General features: G+C 43.2%; 1 protein-coding gene across 3 annotated transcripts in view; it reads right to left on the bottom strand.

Moving 5' to 3' along the window:
- Window positions 1-8,358, bottom strand: part of LOC146073963 (non-muscle caldesmon-like) — a 164,976-nt gene extending 156,618 nt beyond the window's left edge. For 2 of the 3 annotated variants that reach the window (XM_083181591.1, XM_083181590.1), the window contains exon 1: window positions 8,193-8,351. The gene's annotated coding sequence lies outside the window, so the exon portion shown is untranslated. Of the gene's footprint in view, window positions 1-8,192 lie in introns of all 3 variants that reach the window. The other variant, XM_083181587.1, reaches the window with a different exon arrangement.
- Window positions 8,359-10,173: the final 1,815 nt, after the last annotated feature.

The raw sequence follows: 10,173 nt of genomic DNA on the forward strand, positions 1-10,173 counted from the left end.
AATGAATGGAGAGCAGGACCCTTTCCTTATATGGAAGAGTTTTCGAGTAACTAAGGAACAAATAAACACTGGAATTTATTTTCCTTTCCAAAGCTTCACGCTTCAAAAAAAAATAAAAAAAACCATGTCATTAATATTCTCCTATGTTATCGTTGCGACTGACTGCTTAAATCGTAAAGAAAATATAAAAAATAAAATGTATTTCTAGTTTGTCAATGTCTTGCTGCAAAACAAAACAAAAAAACATAAAAATAATAACACAACAATAATCATATTAAAATATATTATAAAGGCATATTGTGGTGGATGATGCAATCATTATTTAAGTACTAGTTACCAACGCCGGCAGCCGTACCTGCCCGAATGGAGAAACATTTATTATCATGTGGGAACGGATGTCACAGCAAGTGCATTCCCTGGGTGCCAGGGCTCACCTTACTGTAAGTTCCTGTTTGACATGATAGACTTTTTGACTTGTGTTCTTGCACGTAATACAGTGGCAGTGCCAATCTGCTTGTGCAGAAATAATCTCGCTCTTTAGTGCATGAGCACAAGTAACCATGGGAGGGTTTTACAAACGATGATTGCAAGCTATGATGGCTGCATTGCAGCAACTATTGCACCACGCCAATGGACATCCCTAAATTGTTCAGCCAATAGAAATTAGATATCAATGATGTGTTACAAAACTCTGATGCCCTTTAAAATCAGTCTCATGGGTACTTAAAAACAAACAAACCCTGCAAAATTTTAACTGATACTCTCTACTACAGTATCTCTCATGCTTTGTGGGTACTTGTTCCCTAGCACGGCGCCCATCGCATCGTATACCATTACACTAAATAAGGTACAAGATGGTGTGAGATGCGACGCGATATTGTACAATAAAATATCGCATCGCATGCCATACAAAGGCATACGAAGTGATGGTATACGATTTCTGATTGTACAAGCACTCTGATGGGTCCTTACAATGTTAAATGGCCCCCCATTGTCAACGCCAACCCGAAGCGCGACGAGCGAAGCGGCCTGCGAGGGGCGCCGGTACGAGTCCTCCGACCTTTTCATACCCCCACTATCCACGTCGGGGTGGAGTTGATTTTAGATAGTGTGGCGGGCGCAGCGAGCCACCGAGCCCGAAGCGTGGCGAGCGCAGCGAGCCCCGTGAGGGGACGCGGAATACATGTAAAGTAATATGCTTTGCGTTGATAGTGGGGGTGGCGTGGGGGTGCATTTAACATTGTAAGCACCCATCAGGGTGCTTGTACAATTAAAAAACGCATTGCATCGCCTGCATCGTGTGCGGCTATATGGCATGAAATGCGATGCGATCAGATGCCCTACAATGGACATCGGGGGCGCCGTGCTAGGAAACAAGTACCGCTTTGTGTTAGCGGTGTGTCAAGGGCTGTTTTTATGTATTGCCCATAGCAACATCTCATGTGAAATACAACTCACTTCTTAGTAAATTTCCACCATTATCTCTTGAGAGAAAAAAAATAACTATAGCTAAGAACTGCGATCTAAAAAAGGTCAAGCACAAGAGATGGGCACTTTATGATGCAATTTCGCTGCAAATAGCCACATTGTCCACCACCAGTCCCAACTCCCGACCCAGAATGCAGCATACACTATGGAGGATGGGGAACAATAACACAAATGAAGACACCACACTCCCTGCACCTACCAGTTGGAAATCCCCTCCAGGATCTGACAAAAGTTGTGCAAAACACAAAAGCACACCACTCACACACACGCACACACACGCACACATAGAACATTGGGTATAATAGGGCCTTATACAGATGTCATTTCCTCTCAGCTCTGCTCAGACATGGCCAGGAAACAGAGCTGTTACTCCCGCGCTAAAGGCCCCAGAGTTTCCCGCTCTGTAGGTCAGTGAAGTTTCCTTTTTGCAAAATAGCCTTAACAACCACATCCCAACATTTCCATCTAGTGACACAGTTTGCAGTCCACACTGTCAGTCTTCCATGCTCTACACTACACACACACACAATAAATAGTATCAGCCCTTGTATCAGCCATCCGGCCAGTTTACGGTAAATTCATATTGTTTGATTAATAAGCATAAATTAAAAGTGGCAGAATAGACATTTTATTCTACTGATGTAAATGTTTGGAGATTATGATATTTGGGGTGTGGTACATAATGTCATAAATCACAATGTCAACAGAGGGTGGTGATACCCTGCCAGGCGGAGACGGGGCGGACGGCTAATGGTACATAGGAAAATGCGGTAAAACTCCCGTTTTACCGCATTTTCCCTTTAGTACATCCCGCCCTTACTGATTGCTTTGGACATTTGGATATAAGTCATTTTACAAGATCCCTCTCAGATGTAGCAGTACACAGCCACGCTTCTAGGTGCCACGTTTGCTATCTCTTATCACAATATCTCCATATATGGAACTAGACACGCCCTTTGGGTGGAGCATGACACGCCTCCTCAATGGGGCGCTGTGCAAAATTCTACCACCAACTATAATCTCCCTGAAACTCGTTTTCAAAAATAGGCAAGTATGATATGATGTATTGTATGCGATCTAGCCAGCAGGAGAGGCACGGTGGCTACTCGGTGGGGAGTTTCCGAGGTATTGCAGGCGATACCACTAATGCATGGGGCTTTAACACATGAAACAATTAAAGGAACGACGGAACCCTATATTGTTCCATCAATTATTAATATGCATAGCGCCACATGAAATATAATATGAATGATCATGCCTCGCAGTCAATCAAAACAACAGGTATAACATCGGCAGGAGCGTGCAATAGTGCGTGCACACATTAGATAATTTGCATGATTTGTTGTTAATATATTAGAAGCAGGGGCATAACTCCCAGAGGTAATGGAGTTGCAAGCCTTTGAGCTCCAAGCCCTGAAGGAGCACCTTCATGTACAGCAGCACCTGCGTGGTTCCAAGTGTGACCACTGCTCCTCCAACAGAACTCTGCGGTGCACCTGCTGTTGCTGCATGATGTAGGTAATCAGCTCTGTCCCAGGAGCCCTGCTAACACCTGCAAAAGGGGACAGGGCAACTCCTGCTTGGTACCACTCAGCTAGCAACGGTGCACCCACTGCAGCCGCAGGACTGTGAGATGGGACGCACCGGCGAATGCTGACACACACACACACACACACAGTATATTCACACACACAATATTTGTTTTCACCTTTTTAAGCCTTGCACAGACATGCACTCGCATCATCATTCATACACTTAACTTCTCAATGAAGACACGGACAACTGAATTGGCGTGAAAGGGGACAGCTTATTTATTTCTGAAAGAGGGCGGCCTATTTGATCTAACTAATATTAAACTAATTCTAAAATCTTAAAGTTATAGACCTACCCTCACTGTCTATGGTGGCGGGGAGAAGAACGGTTAATTAATGGTAGGATTTAAGAAAGCAACAATAATCACATATAAACATTGTAAATAAAATTGATCAAGGGGCCATCCGGCCCAGCGCCCAAGAACCGGCCTTCTGCCTTGCCCTTGAACGAAAACACAACTCACGAGAGAAAGGCTCACCGCCCATTCCCTCGCGGGGAAAAAATTACACCAAAATAAAATCGGGCCACCTGGCCATCCTACCAACAACTTGAGGGAATCGCTCAACTAAAATGGCCGATAGGGTCCACCTGGTCCAGTGATGCCCCCACTCAAGATGTAATAAGGCCAGCCATCTTCTTAATTGGAGCTATCCCCCTGGGAACTATACTAATGATCAAAAACCGTTCTGAAACCGCCACATAAAACCAGCTGACACAATATTAAAAACTTTACTTAAATAACTACAGGGTGGGCGGGTTGGGCAACGGTCAGAAGCAAAGAGATAGAGGCTTCTGGAAAGATCAGTAATCACAGCCTAAACCATACCCCTATACTATAACCTAACCAATCACAGATAATTATGTCAAAGGCACAGCCTCCACCAAAAACAACAAGCCAACCTCTTTTGTCAGGGTCTTCATGATTTGCAGCATAACAGTCTGGAAAGCTTATGTCATTCCAGGCACACGAGGCACCTTTCATTATCTTTCTTTAAGCGGGGGCACCAAACTCTAGCTTGTCTGCAGGAGACCGGGATGAACGTACTCCCCTGATTAGAAGAGATACCATGCCACCATGCAGCATTACCGCTAAATGCTTTTCTATGAGCCTTGGGAGCGAATAAGACACTTGTGCGTGGTGACAGGATCATGCCATTTGCCACATATGTCACGCATGGCAATTGGCATGTCAATGATGAGCGTGCTACATCTGTTTGTCTGCTACAATGGTACATTCGGAAAGTATCAATGGAATTTCTGAATTATGAATGGGTTTACCAAAATGAGATATTGCAGATAATATTGTGTTAGTGGAGGAGGATTTTATTTCCTAACTTCCTTTATGAGGTCCACTACAGGATACTGCCTTTTGCCTTCTGATTGCTTTCATTTTCCAGCCAGGGAGATTTTGTCCTCCTCTTCAATATTCTGTAGCCATGCAAAAGGGGCGTACCATAAGTGCAAGGGGTGCAGCTGCTATGGGGCCCAGAGCTGAAGGGGGCCCATATTTACCATCTAAGTAATATTTTTTACATACATTTATCACCATCAGTTGCTAAATAGGGGGGGGCACCTAACAAACTTTTGCTATGGGGCCTACAAATATCTACTTATGCCCCTGGGGCCCACGCACCTTCCTTTGATCCTGATGCAAAGCTTCAAATAACATGTGTGGCGTCCCAGCATGCATGGTGGGGTATGGCCACGCCCCCTTTTGACTATGACCTGTTAAAAGTGTCCAACCCTGGAACTTTCAGTGACATCACAAACCGAATTGTTATAAAAAACGCTGGATGCTTGTGTGCTGCTCATAGCACAAAGACGTCATTACAAAATGTGCAGAGTCCTTGATTTAGTAAATGTCATTGTTCATGTGATACTTCTCTTGAACAAACCCGATACTTTTTAGTATCCATCTATAGTTCACTCCAAACCACAGCGAGCCTCGTCTGCAATCTCCATTTGGTATCTAAAGCAGAGGCAATTTGTGACTTTCCAGCTGTTGTGGAACCACTATCATTCTGGGATCTGTAGTCCTACAACAGCTGGAAAGTAACCAGTTGCTTAGTTCTTGATTATCCACATTATCCAGCTATAGTAAATTCTTTGTGGTGCCCTGACAGTCTAGAACAGTGATGGCTAACCTTGACACTCCAGCTGTTGTTGAACTACACATCCCAGCATGCCCTACTACAGTTTTACTATTTGGCCATGCTAAAACTGATGCAGGGCATGCTGGGATGTGTAGTTAAACAACAGCTGGAGTGTCAAGGTTAGCCATTTCTGGTCTAGAAATAAAGTTATCCGGTATAGAACACAAGAATGTAGGCTCTGCGGAACCCATGTGGCCCTATATAAATTAACAATAACAATAAGTAACTAACAAGAGGGAAGCCAACATTTCAGCGATACCACGGTTGGCTAATAGGTTTCAATTCATTTCAGCATTCCATGTTCTCCCTACAGCATCTGGAATACCCTGAGGCTACTGACATTCCTTAGATATCTCAGGAGGATGCCTGACTGGACCCCAAACCCTAAATCTCCTTTTAGCCATTAAGGAAATCTACCAAGTTCCATTATGCATTGCTAAACTTTCTTCCACATCTGTATTAACCTCTATGGTACCAATACAGGCAGCTGAAGAGCTATCTGTGTACAGCGTACAGGCACAATACATCTGTATTAACCTCTATGGTACCAATACAGGCAGCTGAAGAGCTATCTATGTACGGCGTACAGGCACAATACCTCTGTATTAAACTCTATGGTACCAATACAGGCAGCTGAAGAGCTATCTGTGTACGGCGTACAGGCACAATACCTCTGTATTAACCTCTATGGTACCAATACAGGCAGCTGAAGAGCTATCTGTGTACGGCGTACAGGCACAATACCTCTGTATTAACCTCTATGGTACCAATACAGGCAGCTGAAGAGCTATCTGTGTACGGCGTACAGGCACAATACCTCTGTATTAACCTCTATGGTACAAATACAGGCAGCTGAAGAGTTATCTGTATATAGCTTACAGGCACAATACATCTGTATTTGATGTTTTGACACATGTGGGATGCTGTTACACAATATCTCATGCTAAAAGTCAATCTTTCTGATAGACAGTATACAAACAGGAAACCCTGTGTACTTCCAAAACATGGGTCTGTTGTATAATGATTCATTTATCCAGAGAATGTTTCTGTAACAAAACAAAAAACTAAACTATAATATATATATATATATATATATATATATATATATATATATATATATATATATATATATATATATATATATTTGATATGATTATTCTTGCCTGAAGAAATGGTATCTGAATTATCAAACGCATAAATAAAAGTATTGTATCTTAAGTAACAAACTACATTATAAAAAAAGACATACTGGCCTGCAGTAATTGTGCCAGCCCCACTTTGGCATAGGAAATTGCAAAGGTAACAGCTTGTCGCAATTGTACTGGCGCCAACATGGAACCATTCAGCTCAGCAGGTCTACCCAATAAAAAGATATACGTGCCCCCTATATATAGATTTTACAGGAAAATCTGAGCTGACACTTTGTTCAGAAGCAGATTGACCCCAGCTGTGGAGAAGAAGCCGTTTCTGACTTTCTGCAAGGAAAGAGCGGTTATGATGTCGGTCACAAATAATAGAGGCTGTTGCAGTGGTTCAATGTTCTTCCACTGTGTCCTGATCCTTGTTGGTGACTTCTCAGAAAGGGCCACCCTGTCCCCTTTACAGAAATGTGCAACTCCTCCAATGGATGTATCCCATGCACTAGGTATATTGATTTATTATTTTATTAACGGTTTCTTATATAGCGCACACCTATTCCGCAGCGCTTTACAGAGAATATTGGAACACTCACATCAGTGCCTGCCCTGCCCCAGTGGAGCTTACAATCTATATTCCCTACCACATGTACACGCACACACACATTCATTCTAGGGTTAATTTTAGTACCTATCAATATATTTTTGGATGGCGGGAGGAAACCGGAGCACCCGGAGTAAACCCACGCAAACACGGGGAGAATATACAAACTCCACAAAGTTAGGGCCATGGTGGGTATCGAACCCATGACCTCAGCACTGCTAATCATTACACCATATATGCTAAATATATATATATATATATATATATATATATATATATATATATATATATATATATATATATATATATATATATATATATATATATATATACAAAAATCTACTTCTCTAGGAATTCTAGAACCAATCTGTAATATGAACAGGATAATACTTATCGCATAAATGTGACAAATGACTTATTTCGTGTCTATACATTAAAATAAAAAACATCTGGTGAGACGTTCAAACAATAAGTACAGTAAGATAAGCAGCCTCCAGCCAAAGGTTATCGGATTGGTCATCCTTTTCCCAAATAGCATTGTCTTGACTATGTAACTATAAGCAGGAATTCCAGGCAGCCCACAAGGCTATCTACCTCTAGCATCAGCTCTGCTGCTCAGCCAGAGCTGCCTCTACATGTCTCAGCGCCCTTACATTCTTTATATGCTCAGTCTTCTTGGAAGCGCTGCATGACATAAGGATAGTAATATTCCTTTATTAGGAGGACCCACCCAAATATCCTGCTTTACTGACAAAGTAACAGTTTCTGCACACTCTCATGTTTCATGTAGACCCACAAAGTAACATCCAGTAGTAACAGCATCCCAGAGCAGCCAGAAGTGTACAAAAATCAGAACAAAGACTTATTTCTCTACTGTTTTGCAGGCATGGTATAACAGGGCAGAACACTGAACCTCCAGGAGTTAGAAGATATAGAGAAAACCTCCATAACTGCAATTATTGCCAGAAACATAGATTTCCTACCAGCCAAGCTAAAAAAAAAACCCCTTAATATAAGCCTAGTAGACTTTATTCAGCATAAAACAAAATAAACAACAGCAACAAGGTCTAATAATAAACAAAAACAGTCACATTGTGCAAAAAGTGAAAAAATAAAATAAAGAAAAAGTTTTAAATGTATTTATCCATAAGTGCATCATAGGCAGATTACAATATACTTCTATCTGCAGCAGAACATCTAGAAATGCAATTGCCTTACCTCTGTAGGGAAAGCTGTGCAGCTGATAGGAAGCAACTGGCTGCTTTTGGAAACAGCAAGGGAAAAAAAGGCACAGGGACTGCTTAAAACACAGCTCTGTTGAATTAAACTCACTTTTTGTTAGACACTCCCCCCTGGAAAGAGGAGAGAAAAAAAAAGTCAACTCTAAAATGAATCCTTATCCCTTATGTTTACAATTGGCAGCCAGTAAACGCCATTGTCATCAGCATAGTCTCCCAGGCAGCCAATGAGCTCTCTCCGAGCAATAAGGTGGGCTCAGCCTGAGTGCAGAAATGCCTGTCATTCCCCAAGCATGCTCAGAGACAGCACTCATCAGAGAAACCAAGGGCAAGCAGTCTGCCAAATGCAGTAACATATCCTTTTTTGGTTATGCTTTCAGAACCTCTGGAAGAAAATCCTCTGTCAGTGGAGATCAGAAGAAACCCTAATCTTAAAAAAAAATAGTAAAAAAACAAAATAAGATGTGGAACACAGAGGGGATTTTATTATATCTTACAGTGTTAAGGAAACAAGGTTGCTAATTAGTTAGAAATGTCACATGTTGGCCGTGGGATGCCTGGCTGCTGCTGGGAAGAAGGAACTGCAGTAAATGAGAGGAGAATGCTTGGTAAGACTCCTGTGCCTGCAGCGTTGTCTGAGCAAGCAGCGATGCTGTAATGTCATCAGCTTGGCTGTCTCCCAATAGGTGTGTGTGTGTGTGTTTGTTCCTGCCATCACACAAATGTACAGTCTCACATGAGTAGCTTTTCACAGTTATGACATTGCTATCAGACCCCAGGCAGTAACATGGCAGCGGACCCAGGGTAACACGTTCTCTTCTTGCTGGCAGAATGCATATGGGTCTATGGGGCAAATGTATTAATCCTGGAGAAGAGATAAACTGGAGATAAAGTGGAGATAAGGTAAAAAGAGATAAAGCACCAGCCAATCAACTCTCAACTGTCATTTTCCAGCACAGCTCATTGGCTGGTGCTTTATCTCCTTTTACCTTATCTCCACTTTATCTCCAGTTTATCTCTTCTCCAGGCTTAATACATCTGCCCCAATGTGCGGGATGCAGTTAAAATCCCGGTGGTCGGGATCCCGGGGTCCGAAATCCCGACACTTTCTCCCTCCGTGGGTGTCCACGACACCCCTGGAGGGAGAATAAATTAGCGTGCCGAGCGCAGCGAGCCTGCAAGGGGGGGCAATCCACGTCCCCCCCCTTGTCGGGATTTCGGCGGTCGGGATTCCTGCGTCGGGATTTTGAACACCGGAATCCCAACCGCCGGGATTTCATACTGAATCCCTATGTGCTAAGGGGGGTTATACTGGTTGATTCGCTGGGATGCAAATTCACATCCTTGCGAGTCAACCAGATCCCGCCCTGTGTATGGTGGTAGGCCGGCCCACCATACGCGGGGCGCGTACGTTCATGCGGCATGCGAATGGATGTTTTACATAAACATCCATTCGCATGTCAGTTGGAACCTCCCCCATCTTTTGATGGAGCAACCCTACATATGCGTGTACTCTCAGGGGGAAGTGGGCGGGCAGCTGACATCCGGTGATGTCCGCTGCCCGCCCCCCACATGTCCCCCTATGTCCATCACGGTCGCATAAGCATGGGAACGCCCAGTGTTCTCATGGGAACGCCCATGAAATGCTAACGGACTAGGCCCTCCGCCCCCCCGCCCCGCCCACAAGGATGGGTGTGTGCACTCTGAGAACAGTTTGTTCGCCGTGGGTGCATGCACATGCACACTCAAAAAACATAAGCCCATGCGAACTGACCTGAATTAGGTCCTAAGTCTTTTTAGGGTACTTGTGTAACATCTGGGCGGGGAGAGAAGGAAGAAAAAGAAACTCGTTTTGGCTGGGGCACTGCTTTCTAAATTAATACTTTGTTTAAAATATTTTATTCAAATCGGATAAAAGAAACATACATCACATATAACATAGAAAGACATACAGGGTGACA

Source organism: Crinia signifera, chromosome 4 (assembly GCF_055691185.1).
Source record: "Crinia signifera chromosome 4, ASM5569118v1, whole genome shotgun sequence".
In the NCBI taxonomy this organism is placed as follows: domain Eukaryota; kingdom Metazoa; phylum Chordata; class Amphibia; order Anura; family Myobatrachidae; genus Crinia; species Crinia signifera.